We start from the raw sequence: 20,186 nt of genomic DNA on the forward strand, positions 1-20,186 counted from the left end.
GCTCCACCTCCGTCTCACAACCTGGCGCCCCGTGGGGCTCTCAGCCTGTAGTGGCCATAAGATCACGGGCTGTGGGGTTGAAAAGCACCTCTTACCTTCCACTCCACGGCACGCAGTTTGGCCCGAGATTACGGTTCTCGGTGTACGCGCTGTTCAGCGGTACTTGGATCCAGGTGAAGCTGGGACCCCGTGAGGGCGGTGAGCCTGCCGGCCACGCTGAGCCACGGGATAGCCCACGGTGCTCCTGCGGGAGGCGAGAGCAGGAGGAGTGGGAATGCAGACACTGGAGGGGACACCCTGGGGACCAGCCAAGGCAGCCAGCACTCCTGGGTGCTTGCTTCCCTGTCTTGGACACAGCCACATTCCGTGGACTCCCGGGCAGTTTGGTGGCCCCATGGCCGGCCCCGGACAGAGGACCGGGAGCAGCAGTGAAGGACCCCCTTTCCAGCTGCCATAAGCCGGCCCCGCGGTCCTGCGTGCATACCCCATGTCACCAGGACGTGGAGGAGCTCCGCCGGTTTGAGGGCTCCCGGTTATCACCGGACAAGTCCTAAGAGGAAACGGGCCCAGGAGAGGGGCCATCTCATCTGCAGGTGAGCGAGTGTGAGAGGAGAGGGCAAGGTCAGGAAACGAACAGAGGAGAAGGTGCCGCCTCTGCAGGGCCCCGAGCCCAGACGGACAGCCCAGCGCTGTTTCCCAGGGGCCCAGGGAGTCGGGGTGAGGAGTTGGCAAGTCTGTGAGGAAGACAAGCAAACAGCAAGGGGCAGGGAGACGTCGGGGTTATCCCGGCACCCAGCGAGGGTGCACTCACCTGCAGGCAGGGCACCGGGAGCTGGGCCCTTGCTTTGAGTTCCTCTGGGGGTAGCCTGGTAAGTTGTCTCTGCGGAGGAGCCCCCACACCAGACCAGCGTAGCTCCTGCCTGCAAGCCCCTTGATTTCCTGAGGTGCTCTGCGCACGCAGCGCCTTGTTCTTTTGATATCGCGTCTCTGTTTAGGGACAAACAGTCTCCTTCTTCCCTGCCTCTTCCTCTTCTCTATCTAGTTGAGCCACTGGACCAGTGGCCACGGCCGCTGACTGCCCAGCCTCCCACCAGCCCTGCGGCACATTCTCCCGGCTCTACCACAGGCCAGCAGGGTGGCAGCGACACCGAGCCTTGGCTTCCTCAGGCCTGCGACACGGACCACAGTGTGCCCTGCTCTCTGGGCTGACGCGAGGCTTGTGCAGGCCAGCACCTGCAAAGCCTTTCCAGCCCTTAGCCCAGGCCTGGCCCACTGGAGTCGCAGGGCATGTGTGAGCATGTGGCCTGTCTGATTTATCATTGAGTCTTGGATGGTGCCAAGCACTAGTGTCAGGCACCATGTGGGTGCTGACCTCAGCGTGTCTCAGAGGAGCAGAAGGAGACAGGCCCAAAGAATCACCTACTGGGTGCTAAGTCTGTTGTTATTTATTATTGTTAGTCATTCAGTCATGTTCAACTCTTTGCAGTCCCACGGACTGTAGCTCGCCAGGTTCCTCTGTCTCTGGGATTCTCCAGGCAAGAGTACTGGAGCAGGTAGCCATTCCCTTCTCCAGAGGATCTTCCCAATCCAGGGATCAAAGCTGGGTCTCCTGCATTGCAGGCAGATTCTTTACCTTCTGAGTTAGAAGGTCACATTCAGAAACAGTACATTTTCCCCAGGGTGTTGGAAAGATTTCCCAGAGAAGGAGCATTTGGACTGGGTGCTGAAGGATAAGTAGGAGTTTGCCAGGCAGGACTGGTTTGAATCTACCGTGGCTGCTGAAGAGGGTTACCTTGTCCACCTCCTGGGTGGAATTCTGTCTGAGCTCCTCTAACCCGTGGGGATTTGTCTGGACTCCCCCGTCTCCCCTCCTCTCCTCCCTGCACACACTGGCACAAACACAGTCACACACACTCTGACACTCAGAGTCAAGAACTGATTTCAGTGCACTGTCCCCCACCCCCACCAGTGCGTGCAGGGAACTGCGGTAACAAGATGCTAATGAGCAAAGGTAAACCTCAATGAGAAGAACATTTTACAAAATCACAACACTGTGTGCTTCCAGGGCTCCCTCCCTGCAACCCAGAGAGCTGCTGAACCTCACGACAGTGCTGTGTGTGGGCGGAAAGCCCGCCAGCCCCACCTCCTGGGATGATGCAGGGGGTCTGTGAGGGGGCTGAGTGGGAGCACCCTCCCCAGGACCGGCTCCGCAGTGCCCCTGTTCTGCCAGCTCACGCACCTGGTCTGATTTGGGGGTGTGAACCCCCACTCAAGGCCCTTCCTGGGCCACCATCATCCAGCATCACATCCAAGTGCCTTGGTGCCCAAGCCCACGGCACCAACTCTCCAGGCGCGCCCTCTCACCCGTGCCCGGTCGGTCCCCACCCTTCGAGCCTGGCCCTCCCACGGAGTTGCCCCTCCAAGCTGCCCGGCCCAGGGCTTGCCCTTTCACAGCGCTGGAGCCTGAGCTCCTGGCTTCCGGTCCAGTGCTCGCCTCTCTCTCTCAGCTGCTGCCCAGGTCCCCAAGGCTGGGGTCTCTGCTGTCTGTCCCTTTCCCTGGGGTCCCCACGACTCCTCAAACTCTAAAATTCTCTCTCTCAGCCCAGATTCCTGACTGTCCTTTCTCCCTCTCGTATACCTGCCCCCTGGCCGAGCTGTGGGCTCTGAAAACAGGCGGACAAGGGGGCTTGAGGGTATGACTTCTCCCTGCAGCCCGCAGGCCCTGTGCACCTTTACCCTTGGGAGTGTCTGGCACGAGAACGGACGGCATCTCTGGCCCCTCAGAGGTGAAGGAGGCCGAGAGAAAGGGAATCCAGGCTGGACCACAGTGGGCTGCTTCCTCAGCCTGACTGCAGGGAGTGCCCAGGGCTATGAGGCGGTGGGATGAGGGTCTTGGAGCCCCACAGGCAGTACAGGGTTACTGGGTGGCGTTACCCTGGTGTTGGCGTGGAGCAGACCACTCAGGCATCTCCCTCGTTTCCATCAAGGTGGGTGGTTAGCAAGGCAGGCTTACCAGCTGAGTGAGGGTCCAGCATGGGGACACGCGCCCAGGCCTCTGCAGGGCCGGCTGGGCCCAGGAATGGTGGTCCCTGCGGTGAGATCAGGGAGGACCAAGGCCCAGCCCCAACATGACCCCCCGTGTCCCTGTGTCCTAAGCCACGTCGGCCTTTCCACACATTCTCACCTGGGGGCACCACCCCTTTGGGGGCCAGAGCAGAGTCTCCCGGCTGGGGAGCTTTCTGGTTTCGTGAGCCCCCCTCCCCCTTGTCATCTGAGAGCAGTGGCTGCCTGGAGGTGAAGGGGGTGTGCCCTGATAAAGCACAATGGTGTGGCTCCCACACTGCCCCGAGCCCCTCATGTTTAGCACTTTCCAGCCATTAGTTCATGTCATTCATCCGTCTACCCTCTCAACTTTCCATCCATCTGCCCACCCACCTACCCATCTATCCTTTCATCCGTCATCCGTCCATCCATCCACTCACCCAACAAATATTCACAAAGGGTCTTGACCCAAGCACAGGAGCAGCAGAGACTGAAGCCAGAGAAGCCCCTGTCCCCTCTAGGAGTGGGCATTTGGAGAGAGGAGACAACCACATACAGCCTCCACCCGGGTTGTCACCCCTATTTCTCTGACGGGAAAGTTGAGATCCAGGGACTCCAGAGAAAGAAAACATCCTGTTTGCTTGGCACCATAACCAGAAAGCAAGAAGGGTGGTGCCAACATGCCCCAAGCAGAGGGGAGCTGGGGTCCGACCCAGGCCTGCCCCACCTCCCCAGAGCCTCGGCTCTCGGCCCCTTGGCCTTGGGTGCCCGCCGAGTGGGTGGGCAGCGCTGGCGGCGGGAGGCCTTGGGCATGCTGACAGTACTTGGCGATCACTGCAGTATTTATAGGGCTCGACAGGGACAAAAATAAAGTGAGGGGGCGCCGCGGGAGTCACCGCGGCACTGTGGGCTCTGCCTCTTCTGCCAGGAGTCCAGTCGGGCTGGGCGCAGAGGGGAGGGGGCAGCAGCGTGTGGGCCCCGGATGGAGCGTGGACTTGCTGGCGGACGTCATGCAGCCGGTGCCCAGCTCAGAGTGGGATCCCCACAACCGCCGCCCCCCTGCTTCTCTTACCCAGGCCTCCCCGCGGCCAAGGATGGGATCCCTGGTCTGTCCAGCAAGGCGGGGCTCAGACCAGGTTCAGGGCTGCACCTGTGCCCCGAGGCTGGGTCTCCGCCTGGCCCAGAGGCAGGAGGTCCTCCCTGGGGCTGGAGCCCCGTGTGGAAGCGGTGCTCAGGTCCCGCCTGGGAACTTTGGGGCCTGGGAACGTGTCCTCATCCAGCATCCAGGTCTGGACCCGCTCCAGGTCACTCCCCCGTGAGTCCCCCACAGGCAGCAGGGCGGTTCTGTGTGGAGGAGGCACCTGCGGCCCAGCCCCGTCTAAGGCCCCCACCCCTGGCTCCCAGCCATGAAGCTTCCCCTCCAGCTCCATCCCACCATCTATTGTTTTAATTAATGTATTTATTTTAATTGGAAACTAACAACTTTACAATATTGAAGTGTTTTTTGCCATCCATTGACATGAATCAGCCATGGGTGTACATGTGTCCCCCATCCTGACTGCCCCCGCCACCTCCCTCCCTATCATCTACTTTTGCTTCGAGCTCTGCTGCTGAAATCCAACTCCACGAAGTCATCGCATTGGGAGGAGCCAGGGAGGAGTGGGGTCAGCGGTGAATAGGCCTGGCCCCTCCACCAGGCCCTGGGGCTCGCGGTGGCTTCCGGGGTGGTGGCACCCCTTTCTCCTTCAGACCAGGCTCGAGCTCCCCAGCACTGCTGCCAGCCGCTGCCAGCTCACTCTGTGCCACCAGCCTGGCTGGCAGGAGCCTCCTTGTGTCCACCGCAGGACAGCCCATTGCCCAGGCCTGGTGGGTGGACGCAGCGGGGGCCGAGCCCTCACCCCAGTCTGGGGCGGCTCTGCAGGGCCGGCGGGCGCCCCCGGGACGCAGGCGCCCAGCACAATCTCTCCCCCACCTGCCCGCTCCGGTCCACTCTCCACAGTGAACTGCCAGCAGGCCAGTCTCTCAGGACCCAGGCACGGGACCCTGGCTGTGGGCCGCCACCTCCCTGCCCCCACCCCACAATGGGTCGGGGTCTCACTGGTGACAACTCACCCCACTCCTGAGTTGCACAGGGCTGGGGGCAGCCGAGGAGGGAGACCCCGGGCAGAAGACTGTTTCTTCAACCAACAGCCCAGTGGCTTCAGCCAAACTCCTGTCCAGACCCCACGGGCCAGACATGGCCAGCGCCAGCCCCCACCCGCTGAGGTGAAGTTGGGCTCACACCCCGGGGGGCGGCGGTGGTGGCAGTGACAGAGGGGGTCCCCGCAGCACCGCCGTCCGCAGCGGCCGTGGCCTGCGCTCCACCACCCTCCCTGGTGGGAGCACGGACACCTCCCAGCCCCCCGTCACTGCTGTGCGTGGTGGCCACGTCCCCTCCGCAGGGCAGGCGTCAACACTCAGCCCCACGGTGGCCCCATCCGCCCTCACCGCTCCCCCACCCTGGGGAGGCCCACCAGCTCTCAGTCCTGAGAATGCCGTTCGCCTAACGGAGGCTGGCTCTTCCATTGGTTTAGTGACAGAAGAAGGTGAGAACTTCGGAACAAATGTGTCCGGGCAGCTTCCCTGGTGGTCCAGTGGTTAAGAATCTGCCTGCCAGTGCAGGGGACACAGGTTCGATCCCTGGTCCAGGAAGATCCCATGGGCCATGGGGCAATGAAGCCGATGTGCCACAGCTACTGAGCCCATGCTCTAGAGCCTGAGAGCTGCAACTACAGAGCGTGCACGCCAAGAGCCCGTGCCCTGCAGCAAGAGAAACCAGTGCTGTGAGGAGACTGTGAGCCTCAGTGAGGAGTGTATACTCCGCTCGCTGCAGCTAGAGAAAGCCCACGTGCAGCAACAAACACGAGCACAGCCAAAAATAAATAAGCCTCTAAAAAGCAGCCTAATGGCTCAGAGGGCCAGCATCTCATAGGAAGATAAAGGCTTTTCTCGAGGGTTGAAGAGGGAAGGTTACTGTTGGGCAGTGTGGGGAGAGTCCACAGATCAGAAGGTCAGAGGACAACGCTCCTGCCCACCTGCCCTTCCTGAATTCTGGGTGACTCAAGAGATGGGGAGCCGTGCTCAGCCGACTGGTCAGTGATGGCTTTGGACCTTGCCTGCCCCATCCCATGGCCCGGTTAGCTTCACCCCGGCCTTCTCCCCGTGGGGTGATGCTTGGCTTGGCAGGTCAATCTAGACCCTCGCTTGTGTCCCAGATGGAGGGTCTGTGACTCCCCCATGCTGGAAACATAGATAATTAAATGGGGGGACCCATCCCTTCTTACCTTCTCCCATTTGAAGATAGGTGGGTGCCACAGTGGGCTTCCCAGGTGGCGCCAGTGCAGGAGACATAAGAGACATGGGTTCGATCCCTGGGTCAGGTAGATCCCCTGGAGAGGGGCCTGGCAACTGACTCCAGTATTCTCGCCTGGAGAATCCCGTGGACAGAGGAGCCTGGCGAGCCACAGGGTCACAAAGGGTCAGACACCACTGACGCGACGGAGCACATGAGCGCAGACGCCCTGGTGGTTGAGGCCGTAGGCAGGGGAGATTGGTGTCAAAGTCTCCGGGGTTTGGTTCTAGGTGGGACGGTGCGGGCACGCACATCCCCTCACTGAACATGGCTGTCAAACCTGGACAGAGCCCATGGAGCAGCTGTGTGAGGACTCTGGCAAGTGAAAGCGAGCAGGAGCCTGGAAGAAAACTGGACTTTGAAGCACCCTCAACTCACTGGCAACTTCCCCGCTTTGTCCCTCATGTCCTGCAGCTTAGACTCAAGGCAGGCTGAGGTCTGGAATAGGCATCAGAGCCACCAGATGAGCTCAGAGAAAATCCCTCCCGTTACGGCTCAAGGAAGAGGGTGGAGAGATGCCCAGCTTATTTTTCTCTTCTCTGTCATCCAACACCCAGCCCCCAGGCAGCCCTCAGAGTGGCGAGCTTGGCTTTGGCGACGGCAGTGGGCCCGCAGGCGTTCAGCGTACCAGTGGAGGGGAGATGTCCTCTCCAACTAGGAGCTGCATGCTCAAGAATGCCAGTTCTTTCTCACGTTTTTTTTCTGTCACCCCCTCCTCACTCCGCTTGGTCCTGGGTATGGACACAGCCCGAGGAAGTACACAGTGGAGCATTCTGATAAAAACCTCTCCCTTTGGCCAAAGACCAAAGGAAGGCATCCCAGGAAATGAAGGGTGTGGGAAAGTGACCCTTACTGTGTATGATTGCCAAGGGTCAAGCTAAGTGGGTGTGGATGATAAACGGTGTGCCAAAAATCTGAGAAACGAGCTACAGGGTAGACACTGCTCAAGCCCAGAACAACCACACAGGATGGATCTGAAGAGCAATAAAAGGCTCTAAACTCTGACCTGATGCAGGAATCCCAGCCCCTGAAGACTGGTCGGAGCCTGCAGCCTGAACACGACTGGTTAGATTGTCTGCTCCAGCCTAAGTATCTACATCTCCATGGGACTCAGACAACATCCAGAGCCTATAAAGTAGTATTCAAGATTTCTAGGATGCAATCCAAAACAATTTGGCATACAAAAGAACAGGAAAATCACAACTTGTGTTTTGCATGGCACAAAACAATAAACAGGAGCCAACTTGAGATAACACAGATGTTAGGATGATCAAACGAAAATTCAAAGGCAGTCATTATAAAAATGCTCCAGTAAGTATGGGCAAACACTCTTGAAATAAAAAATATAGAAACCTCAGCAAATAGAGACATGAAGAAATAAACGGAAACATGACAACTGAAAAATACATAAACAAGTAAAAAGTACCCAGGAGTGGAGTCCCATAGAAGAATGGCGATAACAGAAGAAATTACTAGTGAACATGAACACAGGTCAATTGAAAGTCTCTGCTACTAGCAGGAGGAGAGCTGAGATTAAGAGAAGAAAAACATAGCATCTGGGACCAGAGGGGTACTATCAGAAGGTCTAATCTTCACAGACTTGGGATTTCAGAGGGAGACAAGAAAGTGAGATGCAGAAAAAATATTTGAAGAAAAAATGGCTGAAGATTAGTTAAAATACATAATCCTACAGGTTCAAGATCAGTGAACCAAAGAAACTCATTGTCAGATACATCAAGATCAAACTGCTAAAAACTAAAGACAAAGAATTAACTCATGAAACAGAAAGAAAAATAACGAATTATTTGTAAGGGGAAAATTATCCAAATGACTTTGGCTGTCTCATCAGCAACCATGGAGGCAGATAGAAGGAGCACACTTGTTTTCCAAGTGCGGTTCAGACTTCTATGTCCAGGAAAATACCTTTCAGGAATGAAGATGAAATGATGACATTCCCAGATGAAGGACCTCTCTCTGTGTGCCAATTTTGCAACTTCCTGTGACTCTATCGGGCTTCCCTGGTGGCTCAATAGTAAAAAAAAAAACCCGTCTGCAATGCAGGGGATGTGGGTTTGATCCCTGGATTGGGAAGATCCCCTGGGGGAGGGCATGGTAGCTCACTCCAGTACTCTTGCCTGGAAGAATCCCATGGACAGAGGAGCCTGGTGGGCTACAGTCCATGGGGTTGCAAAGAGTCGGACACGACCAATAACAACAAATGTCTGGGGCGAGGGCCTCAAAGCTGGGACAGCCGGGCCTCGGGGGCACTCGGTGGGACAGCAGCTCGCGGCCGTCACTGCCGTGACGCTGAGACAGACCGCCCCCAGGCAGCGTAGCCCCGCCCTCCACACTCAGCTGTGGCTCCCCAGCTCCCCCGTTCTGCCTCCTCCCTCCGGGTGTCACGTCTTCCCTGCCTTGGCACTCTGAGTGCAGCAACACCGGCCCCATTACAGTGGAAATAAGAGATGGAGGTGCGCTTATAGGGCACCTACTGTGTGCTGGTCCCTGCTGGGCGCTAACACGCCACACCCGTGAGGGGGACACCTTCGCCCCTTCATGGATGAGGCATCTGAGGCCCAGCTAGAGGTGGCAGTGGGCACAGGAAGGGCTGGGATTTGAACCCAGGGCGGCCTGAAGCCAAGGGCCCCCCTCCCAATGCACAACTGGTCTTGCCTCTGCTTCTGCTTTGCCCGCGGTCGCTCTGCGCCGACTGTCCGCCACCACAGGGGAGGGGCGGGGGCAGCGGCGATGCTGGGCGGGCCTGGAGACCACGCAGGGGCTACTGCGGGCTGAGGGTGACTGGGGCCGGGGCACCCACAGACCTCCGAGTGGGAGCCCGGCCCGGGCGCCTGGCTGCCAACGACTCTGCTCGCAGCCGTCAAACTGGGTTGTGCTAAAAACTGCCTCCCGCTGCAGGAGAGGACTTGTTAATTAATTAAATGACACTTTGGCTCCCTGCATGGCCAGTGAGTGAGAACGGCCCCCGTGGTTCGAGGATCTGGGGCGAGGCAGGAGGGCAGGAGGCGGGCGGCTCGGGTGGCGGGTCAGGCCGCCGGGGGCTCGCTGGGCAGAGGACAGGCCCTTCTGCAGGCCTCGTGGCCACATGCAGCCCTTGGACGCCAGGCGGGCACAGACACAGGGCGGGGCAGGGCAGCGCCATCCTGCATACCATGCCCGCCCCCTCCTCCGAGGCAGGCCAGCCCGTCTCCTCATCTGGATGCTCCACCTCGGAGTGGCTGCTCCTGGTGGGTGGTCTGCCCCATGCCTGGCCATAGGGGTCTTCCCCGTCTTGGCCCACACTGCCTCTTCCCTGCCCAGAGTGGGCATATGTGTGACCATCTCTAGTGTCCCCGTCACCCCTGACCTGGATCTGAGGCTTATCCCCCCCGACTTGGTCTGTGGATGACCAAGGTGGGGTCACCCCTGAGCCGAGGCTCCCACGGTGGGTACGGCTCTGCTTGCCGATGGGTGTCAAGTTCTGGCCGAGGGCTCAGCCCAGGCGTGAGGGCAGGCCCTGTGCCGGGATCACCTCAGCACTCCTGTAGCCACCGGGCCCAGGCCCTCATCACCCACTGCCCCTCCTTCCTGGGAACAGAGCCCTGGGTCTGCAGTGGGGTGAGTAGCTGCCAGAATAAAGACTTCACTGCGGGGCAGCCCAAGTCTACTTTCTGACCAACAGGATTCATAGGAAGTGATGTGAGCAACTTCTGGGAAGCACCCGTAAAAAGCAGAGCAGACCTCTTCTCTCCGCTTTGCCTTCCTGCTAGCCAGAAGACAGACGCAACAGCTGGAGCTCAAGCTGTCGCCTTGTACCATGAGGTACAAGATGTGTAACGAGGAAGACTGTGGGCTGCAGGTGAGGATACGGATGCTGATTCATCCTGCTCTGTGAAGGGGGCCATCGTGAAAATAAAGTCAAGGCGTGAGGACAAGACAAAACAAGCAGAGTTGCAGAGAAGCAGAGCCGGAACCTTGATCACAGTTTGCCTGAAACCCATGTTGTCTCCATTTACAGGGGTCAATCCATTCCCTTTATGGTTTAAGCCAGCTGAGATGGATTTCTGTTACAGTCCACTGAACCCCAAAAGATACTGTGGGGGAGACCATTGCTGTGAGAGAGACGTGCGGCTCAGCTGTCCTGCATGCGCAGGGTCCTGGGGAGGGAAAGGAGCCTGGGGCACTCAGGGCAGGCTTCCTGGAGGAGGAGGAGCACTTCCGGGGAGCGGATAAGGGCACTCCTTGGTGGGCGAGGGCATGGGGGCTGGGCATGGGGTGGGCAGCCCTTCAGATGGGGGCAGAACTGGTGTCTCCTGGTTGCCAAGCCCACGACGCTGCCAGTCTCCATTCGGCCCAATTTAAATTTCGCAGATAGCATCTCACACCTTCCCCGGAGCTGTGAAAAGCACAGCATGACCTTTATACAATCCGAGCAGCTTTACTCCTCAGCCCCCCAGATTCCCCAGGGCAGACGGGCTTGCCACTCTTGCCTCCTCCGGCCACATGCACGTGCCAGGCGGGCACACACACACACGACAAACCCACGTGCCTGTGCTCTCATATCCGTGAGGTCTGCACACACGTCCTGTGTTTGCGTTTACGTTCACACACACGAGTGCCCTCATGTGTGACCTGTGTGTGCACGCCGGCACGCCATACCCATGGCCATGCCCCCGTGTTCATATTTGTGGGTGTACATACTGACACAGGTGTGGTGCGTGTGTGCATGCATGGGCTCTTTGCACGCACACACACACACACCAGCATACACACATGCATCTCAGCGCCTGCGGGGGTCCCAGGAGCTCAGCACCTCCCCTCACTGCTGGCCAGGTGGGTCCAGACCCTGCTGGCTGTGCCAAGAGGTGGGGGTGCCACACTTTAGGGGGCCACAGGGGGGTGAAGGTGAGGAAACCGTCTCCTACCCTCAGATCAGCGCTTGGGCTCCAAGGGCAGGGAGAAGTCCCGGGTCTTTTCTCCTTGTATTGGTTGGGAAATAGCCTTTCCCACCTTCTCAGGGCCTGGAGAGCTGATGATCTTCACGCATCTAAATCTGGGGCCGGCAGGTCGCGGGCACCGTGGGCACAAAGGAGGTCAGCCCAGGAGGGACAAGTTCCACAGCCCTGGCCCCATTTGTGACCCACATCGCCTGCCAGGGCACTCGGGGCATCGCCAGAGTGCACGCTGCGTGAGCTTCCGGGAGTGGGGGTGGGTGGGGTGTGCTGAGACCGGACTCCCTACACAAACACACACACATGCACACACACACACACACCCTGGCCCGGTGTCCTTGTAGACACCCCCGGGCAGGCCCCCAGCCCCACTCCCTTCCCTCACCTGATCTGAGAAGCTGGGCTCCGGGCCTGTCCTGGGCAGGAGCCAGACCCCACAGCCCCTCATGGCGGCCCCGGGTGACCCCAGCATGGAGCCTCCGCTTCATCTCCCACACCGACTCTGACCACCAGGAGCACCAGTGCCCTGCCCCTCTTGCCCCGCTGTTCTGTCCCACCCCCAGCTTTGGGGAAGACTGCAGAAACGGGAGGTCAAGGAATGCAGACGGCAGCGAAATGAAGTGACTGGCCCCAGGCCTCAGGAGCTCAAGGGGTCAAAGCCGGCGTTTGAGCCTGTCTGCCCACAGACACGCATGCAGGGCTCCCATCCCAGGACGCCGGCGTCCTCGGCCCCGAGCCCACTGGTCCTCACCACCAGCCAGCTTCGCCGTCCGTCGCCTTGATGCTATGCCCTCCCCCTGGTAACTAGCACCCTCTCTGCTAGCCCAGCACCCGGCTGTCTGTGGGGTCACATGCCTCCCGGGACCGGAGCTCTCCCCGGGGCTCAGGTCCTCCAGCACACGGACTCTGATCGGAGCCGCGGGGCCCTGCTCTGGAGGCACGTGCACTTCGCCAGGACCTCTGGGGTCCCGCTCATCCCGCCTGGTGCCCAGCCTCATTCAGGCCCCGCTAACCCCACCCAGGCCCGCTCAGCTGGCCGCCTGTCCCCTCTCCAGACGAAGCAGTACCCAGCCCTCTTGGCTGGCTGGATCGGGTTTGGGCTGCCTGTTTGTTTATTTCTTCCCTCTTTACATCTCACTCCTTTTTCTCCCTCTGAATTGGCGCGGAGTGGGGAATTCACCCTCCCGGTCCCAACCCAGCACACGCGCCTCTCTGCGGCCTTAATTATCTAATTTGTAATATTTCATCTCCCCTCCCTTTCATCTCCCTCCGAACACCCCGACCGGTTAAAATAAATATGTATTTTTAATTCTGAGGCGCCTCATTTAATCTGGCAGGCGACGTTCCGCCACTCGCTGGTATGCGTCTCCAGCTGAGTCACACTCCAGCCCCCCAGGCACAGCGGCCCCCCAACCCGTCCCCCAGGGGGCTGCGGGGAGAGAGGGCTCGGGGCCCTTGTGCCCAGGAGGCAAGCCCGAGATGGGCCAGCAGCGTGCTGGCCCCGGGTGGCCCTTCCCAGGGAGGCCACAGGACACCACGAGGAATCCCAAGGCGGCTCCTGGCCGTGAGCATGGGCCCCAGAAAGCCAGCCTGGGGTGTCCAGAGTCACTCCCCTGCCTCCTCCCGGGGCCTGGCCAGGCTCACAGGGAGGGCCTGCCCACCGGTGGGGAGAGGAGCCCCGGCCAGAAGCGGCTGCGCCTTCCCTTCCTTGGGCGTCTCCAGCCGCTCCGCCCTTTCACTTGTCCTGCTCAGCAGGTGGACCTCACCCGAGGTGGCTGCTCTCAGACCACGTGGAGGTTACTGCCACCCCCCTCGAGACCCCCATCCCTGCCCCGGCCTGATCTGCTGCTCTCCCCTCCCCACCCACCGAGCTCCATGCGTCAAGCTTGACAGGGGAGGGGTGGCACCTGGCCTGCCTGCAGCAAGGGTGCCCGGGAGGACAGGAAGCCAGAGCCCCAGCCCTGCACCCCCTGGCCAGGCCTGGCTCTGAAGGGGTTGGAGGGCTCATCCAGGGGCACCCAGAGCCCCTCTCTCCCAAAGGCCTGTTGGCACACGTTGCCTCTAAGCTGTTGGCTGAAGGTAATTTAATGTCCTTAAGTCAATGGACATCTTGGCTCCTAAGTGAAGTCTTCCTGGCTGGTTGGTTTGTTCGTTCACTCACTCACTCACTGGGTCATTGGTCCACAGGGATTCAGGAATGAGCTGTGTTGGAAGACGGGGTTCTGAACCAGCAAGGCTGGGAGCTCAGGGCTGAGGCAGTGGGTGTGAAACAAGCCCCCGCCCGGGTCTCTCTCAGCCCCGCAGCTGCTGCTCCCACCGGTGCTCCGAGCAGGAGCTGAATCCAGGTGACACCCAGACCCGGGCCCGGCCCCGCGCCCCCCACCTTCCTACCACCCCCAGGGGCCGGCAGGCAGCAGGTCTGAATCTCTCCAGGTCTACTCCACTGACCCGCTCCAGCTGACCTTTCCCTTGTCCCTTTCCACTCAGCTCCCAAGGCCAATGGGGTCACCTGAAGGACCGGGAAAGATGAATGTAAACCACAGGAGATGCCCATCTGTGCCCCCAGACAGGACCCGCGCCAAGGACAGGACAGGGGACAGCCAGCTCCCCTCCGGTGCATGCGCCCCAGGGCACATCCATGCTGGACCGGTCAAGCTTCATGTGCCCTTTGACCCAGACCTTGTCTTCCTGGATACACGTCCTGGAGAAAGCCTACCCCATGGCCCCCAGGGGTCACCAGCAGGACAGGCCTCACAGCTTGATGCGGAGAAAGCGGCCAAGCACTGCTGGAAGCCCATCCCCGTGGCCACATCTGGGCAAAGAGAAGCTCTGGGAATGCGGTTGGGACAGAGGACAGGTGAAAAGCCCGAGGCCTGGTCCAGGGTGGAGCACCTCACAGCTGGGAGGACGGGGAACCGTCACGTGTACTCACCCACAGACGGAGTCGAGCTGATCGCTGAAAGGAATTAGCCTGGGACACCGCCCACCCGTGTCACCATGCACATGACCGGCACAGCGTGGATCAGTGCATGTGGCCTGGAGACGTAAGGGAAGATGCAGAGGCGTGACTGAGTCCAACATGGGCAGAAGAGGGTCCTGCGTGCTAGGAGAGCCACAGAGAACTCACCCATGTTGGCGAGGCTTTCTCCCCCTAAAGCCAGAAAGATCTCAGGGAAAACACTGAGCTCTGCTGAAGCTGGGTCCTGGGCCGGGGTCCACCATCCGTGTGGCCCCCATGCTTATCAGCATACTTACATAACATTACGTAAGATATATATGTTTTAAAAGAGAAACGGCATCCGTCCTCTGCAGCATGAAGATGTGGAATGCTGACGACTCAGCAACCCTGGAGGCTCAGGTGGGCGTAGTGTTCCCCAAAGGGAGCAAGGGTGCAGGGGACCCATGGGGCGCCTTGACCATCAGGGGTGGTCACCTCAGAGTGGGGCTCCTCCTGGACGCCCTGCAAATGACTTGGCTGGCTGGTTCCCAAGGCCACCATTGTACATCTGAGCCCCTCTTTAGCATTCAGGGAGCCTCCCCAACCTGCCCAGGGGCTGCGGGTCCCCCTTTCTCTCTCCCTGAAGCACTGAGCCCACCAGCTCCCAGGGGCACTCAAGTTGGTTGATTCTCAAAGGCTCCTTTGCAGCACCAGCTCCCTCCCTGGGAAAGTATAAGCCCGGCTGGTGACACCCGTCAGGAGGGGCAGTACCCTGTGCCGGCGGGGTGCATTGAAGACTTCCACACCAGCAGACCCATTCTGTACACCATCAGGATCACCACTGTCTTAACCACAGCATCACCACCACCACCATCTCCCCCACTGTCTCCACCACCACCACTGTCTCTACCATCACCATCACCATCATCACTACCACTATCATCACCACCACTAGCAGAACCATCACCACCACCATCTCCACCACTGTCTCCATCACCACCACCATCGTCTCTACCATCACCACCACCATCTCTACCATCACCACCACCACCACCGTCTCTACCATCACCACCACCATCACCACCACTCTCTCCATCACCACCACCATCTCTACCACCACCACCACCATCTCCACCATCTCCCTCACCACCGCCGTCTCCACCACTGTCTCCATCACCACCATCGTCTCTACCATCACCACCACCATCTCTACCATCACCACCACCACCACCGTCTCTACCACCACCACCACCACCATCATCACCACCACTCTCTCCATCACCACCACCATCTCTACCACCACCACCACCATCTCCACCATCTCCCTCACCACCACCGTCTCCACCACTGTCTCCATCACCACCATCGTCTCTACCATCACCACCACCATCTCTACCATCACCACCACCACCATCATCACCACCACTCTCTCCATCACCACCACCATCTCTACCACCACCACCACCATCTCCACCATCTCCCCCACCACCACCATCTCCACCACTGTCTCCATCACCACCATCGTCTCTACCTTCACCACTACCACCATCATCACCACCACTGTCTCCATCACCACCACCACCGTCTCTACCATCACCACCACCATCTCTACCACCAGCACTGTCTCCATCACCACCATCTCTACTACCACCACCACCACCACCATCATCACCACTACTGTCTCCATCACCACCACCATCTCTACCTCCACCACCATCTCCACCATCTCCCCCACCACCACCATCTCCACCACTGTCTCCATCACCACCACCACCGTCTCTACACCACCACCACCATCTCCACCACTGTCTCCATCACCACCACCACCGTCTCTACACCACCACCACCATCTCCCCCACTGTCTCCATCACAACCACCACCGTCTCTACACCACACCACCATCTCCACCACTGTCTACATCACCACCACCACCGTCTCTACACCACCACCACCATCTCCCACTGTCTGTCTCTACCCACAACCACCATCTCCCCCACTGTCTCCACACCACCACCACCGTCTCTACCACCACCACCACCATCTCCCCCACTGTCTCCATCACCACCACCACCGTCTCTACACCACCACCACCATCTCCCCCACTGTCTCCATCACCACCACCACCGTCACTACACCACCACCACCATCTCCACCACTGTCTCCATCACCACCACCACCGTCTCTACACCACCACCACCATCTCCACCACTGTCTCCATCACCACCACCACCGTCTCTACCACCACCACCACCATCTCCCCCACTGTCTCCATCACCACCACCACCGTCTCTACACCACCACCACCATCTCCACCACTGTCTCCATCACCACCACCATCTCTACCACCACCACCATCTCCACCATCTGCCCCCCCACCACCATCTCCACCACTGTCTCCATCACCACCACTGTCTCTACCATCACCACCACCACCATCATCACCACCACTGTCTCCATCACCACCACCACCGTCTCTACCACCACGACCACCATCTCCCCCACTGTCTCCATCACCACCACCACCGTCTCTACCACCACCACCACCATCTCCGCCACTGTCTCCATCACCACCACCATCGTCTCTACCACCACCACCACCATCTCCACCACTGACTCCATCACCACCAGCAGAACCACCTCTACCCCCATGTCTCCCACCATCATCACTACCACCACCAGCACCATCTCCACCACCAGCACCATCTCCACCATCACCACCATCTCCATCACCAGCACCATCTTCACCATCACCACCACCACCGTCATTACTGTGGTGGAGATGGTGGTGGTGGTAATGGTGGTGGTAGAGATGGTGGTGGTGATGGTTCTGCTAGTGGATCTCCACCATCATCAGTGTCTCTACAATCACCACCACCACCGTCATCACCACCACTAGCATAACCATCACCACTATCATCTCTACCACCACCACCATCTCTACCATCTCCCCCCCCACCATCTCCACCACGACCAGCAGAACCGTCTCTACCACTATCACCACGACCACCACCAGCACCATCTCTACCACCAGCACCATCTCCACCATCTCCACCACCAGCACCATCTCTACCACCAGCACCATCTCTACCACCAGCACCATCTCCACCACCAGCACCATCTCTACCACCAGCACCATCTCCACCACCTCCACCACCAGCACCATCTCCACCACCAGCACCATCTCCACCATCTCCACCACCAGCACCATCTCTACCACCAGCACCATCTCTACCACCAGCACCATCTCCACCACCAGCACCATCTCCACCATCTCCACCACCAGCACCATCTCCACCACCAGCACCATCTCCACCATCTCCACCACCAGCACCATCTCTACCAGCAGCACCATCTCTACCACCAGCACCATCTCCACCACCAGCACCATCTCTACCACCAGCACCATCTCCACCATCTCCACCACCAGCACAATCTCCACCACCAGCACCATCCACCACAGCACCATCTCACCCAGCACCATCTCCACCACCAGCCCATCTCACCACCAGCACCATCTCCACCACCAGCACCCTCACCATCTCCACCACCAGCACCATCTCTACCACCAGCACCATCTCCACCACCGCAACCATCTCTACCAACCAGCACCATTCACCACCATCTCCACCACCAGCACCATCTCCCCAGCACCATCTCTACCACCAGCACCATCTCCACCACCAGCACCATCTCCACCACCAGCACCATCTCTACCACCAGCACCATCTCTACCACCAGCACCATCTCCACCACCAGCACCATCTCTACCAGCAGCACCATCTCCACCATCTCCACCACCAGCACCATCTCCACCACCAGCACCATCTCCACCACCAGCACCATCTCTACCAGCAGCACCATCTCCACCATCTCCACCACCAGCACCATCTCCACTATCTCCACCACCAGCACCATCTCTACCACCAGCACCATCTCCACCATCTCCACCACCAGCACCATCTCTACCACCAGCACCATCTCCACCATCTCCACCACCAGCACCATCTCCACCACAAACACCACCACTCCCCTCTTTTGCTAGGTTCTGGGTAGAGGACCATGCCAGTCAGGGCAGGCAGTTGAACAGCCAAGCCTGCTGAGCAGTCAGCTGGGAAGAGTAGGGAGGAGGTGCAGGACTGAGATCCTTGCCATGGTCCTTGTGTGTCATGTGACTTTGCACAACTGACTTGCCATCTCTGAGCCTCAGTTTCTCCACCTGTAAGAGTAGAATTATGCTCCCTGACCTGTCTATTTATCAGTGTTGTTTTGAGAGTGAAATAAATTGAACTATCTGAAGGTGTTCTGTAAATGTTAAAGTCCTGAGCAACTGTTATTCTTTCTTCTCAGCATATAAAGTCCATTTCCCTCTCTTGGCCCCCCTCCCAGAAACCACATACTTGCCGGGTCTTGGGAGTGCTGTGGTTCCAGGAACCAACTCCAGGAGGTGGAAGATGGATGCCACCTTTGACTGGAATGCAAACATGTGAGTGCACATGCACATCCCCCGAGATCCTCTGAGAGAGCCCTACCCAGCCCTGGCTGGGCTGCCCTGCCCTGGTCTGGTTCAGGACAGGCAGTGGGGGCACAGGGCTGGGGGGTCTGGGCAGAAGGAGAGGCTTGGAAACTTCCGCCCATGACAGAGAACCCAGCAGGTCAGTGTGCTCACCACATCTCTGCTCCACATGGTATCCACATGTCTTCCGGAGGTGCCAGCCTCCCTCCGTCATCTCAGATGTGGCATCCGTCCCACTCCAGGACCCGCTTCTCGCTCTTCCCTTCCGCCTTCCCAGCACTTTCCACAGGAGCTCTTGTGGGCCCTGCGCTCCAAGAGAGAGACCAACAAGAGCCCCTGCCCCCAGTCCCACCTCACAGTCCCAGGGAGCCGCCCGATGGACTGGGGGTCGGAGGCACTCCCTGAGAGACGCGGTGTGGAGCTGTGCATCTCCATCCTCCGCACACCTGTCCGTCTGGCCGTGCAGCACCCAGGCTGGAGTGTCCTGCGGAGCCCAGGCCAGGCCTCCGTCCAGCGGCAGCTGGAGCTCGTGAGGCCACCTGGTGGAGCCACGGCGATGGGACTTCAGGGCCCTGGGGGGGGACCCACGTGGAAACCTAGGTGGTGTCCACGTTCTCTGTGGGCGCCAGGGCCTCCTTGGCCCTCAGAGGCCATGAGAGCTGGGGAGTGTGCCTGTCTTGGGGACCTGGGCAGGGTACTGGGTCGTTGGGGAGAACTCGGCCTGTGACCCAGAGGGGCAAGGGGGCTGATTCATCACCCATGCCGCTAGGAGCCCGCTGGGCACCACGTGTGGCAGGTGAGCATGCAGAGCCAGCCAGACCACCTCAAGCCTTGGCTCTGTTGGCTCTGTGATCTCTACTATTGTCTGTATTGATTTTCACTGCACTGTTTATTCAACGCTTAATCTCCGTCCACTGAAATCTCCCAGAGCAGCACCGTGTCCGCCCTCCCGAGGGCTCGCTTAGCCCAGGGGAGGGCCTGACAGAAGCCGGGTGCTGCTGGCTCTGGGATCCAGCACTGCAGGGCTGGGGCACACAGGTGCCAGCCCATAAGAGGGGTCCAAGAAAACCCGTCAAGTGGCTGCAGTGGATAGTCATCCTCAGGGGTGACCAGGGAGGGTCGGGGCTCAGTCAGGATGGTGAGGACTGGAAATGGCACTTTGGAAATGTCCAGGGTTCGAGCCAGGAGCTACACATAAGGATCCTGCCTTCCCTGTCTGCGCTGTCAATCTTGAAGACCCTCCCTCTCTTTGAAGAACAAGTCCATGACTCGAGGTCCCACCTGGTTAGAGGAAAGACTTTGGTGTCAATCCTGGCTGTGTGAGCTCAGGCCAGTCACACCCCTTCTCTGAAC

Source organism: Cervus canadensis, chromosome 12 (assembly GCF_019320065.1).
Source record: "Cervus canadensis isolate Bull #8, Minnesota chromosome 12, ASM1932006v1, whole genome shotgun sequence".
NCBI lineage: Eukaryota > Metazoa > Chordata > Mammalia > Artiodactyla > Cervidae > Cervus > Cervus canadensis.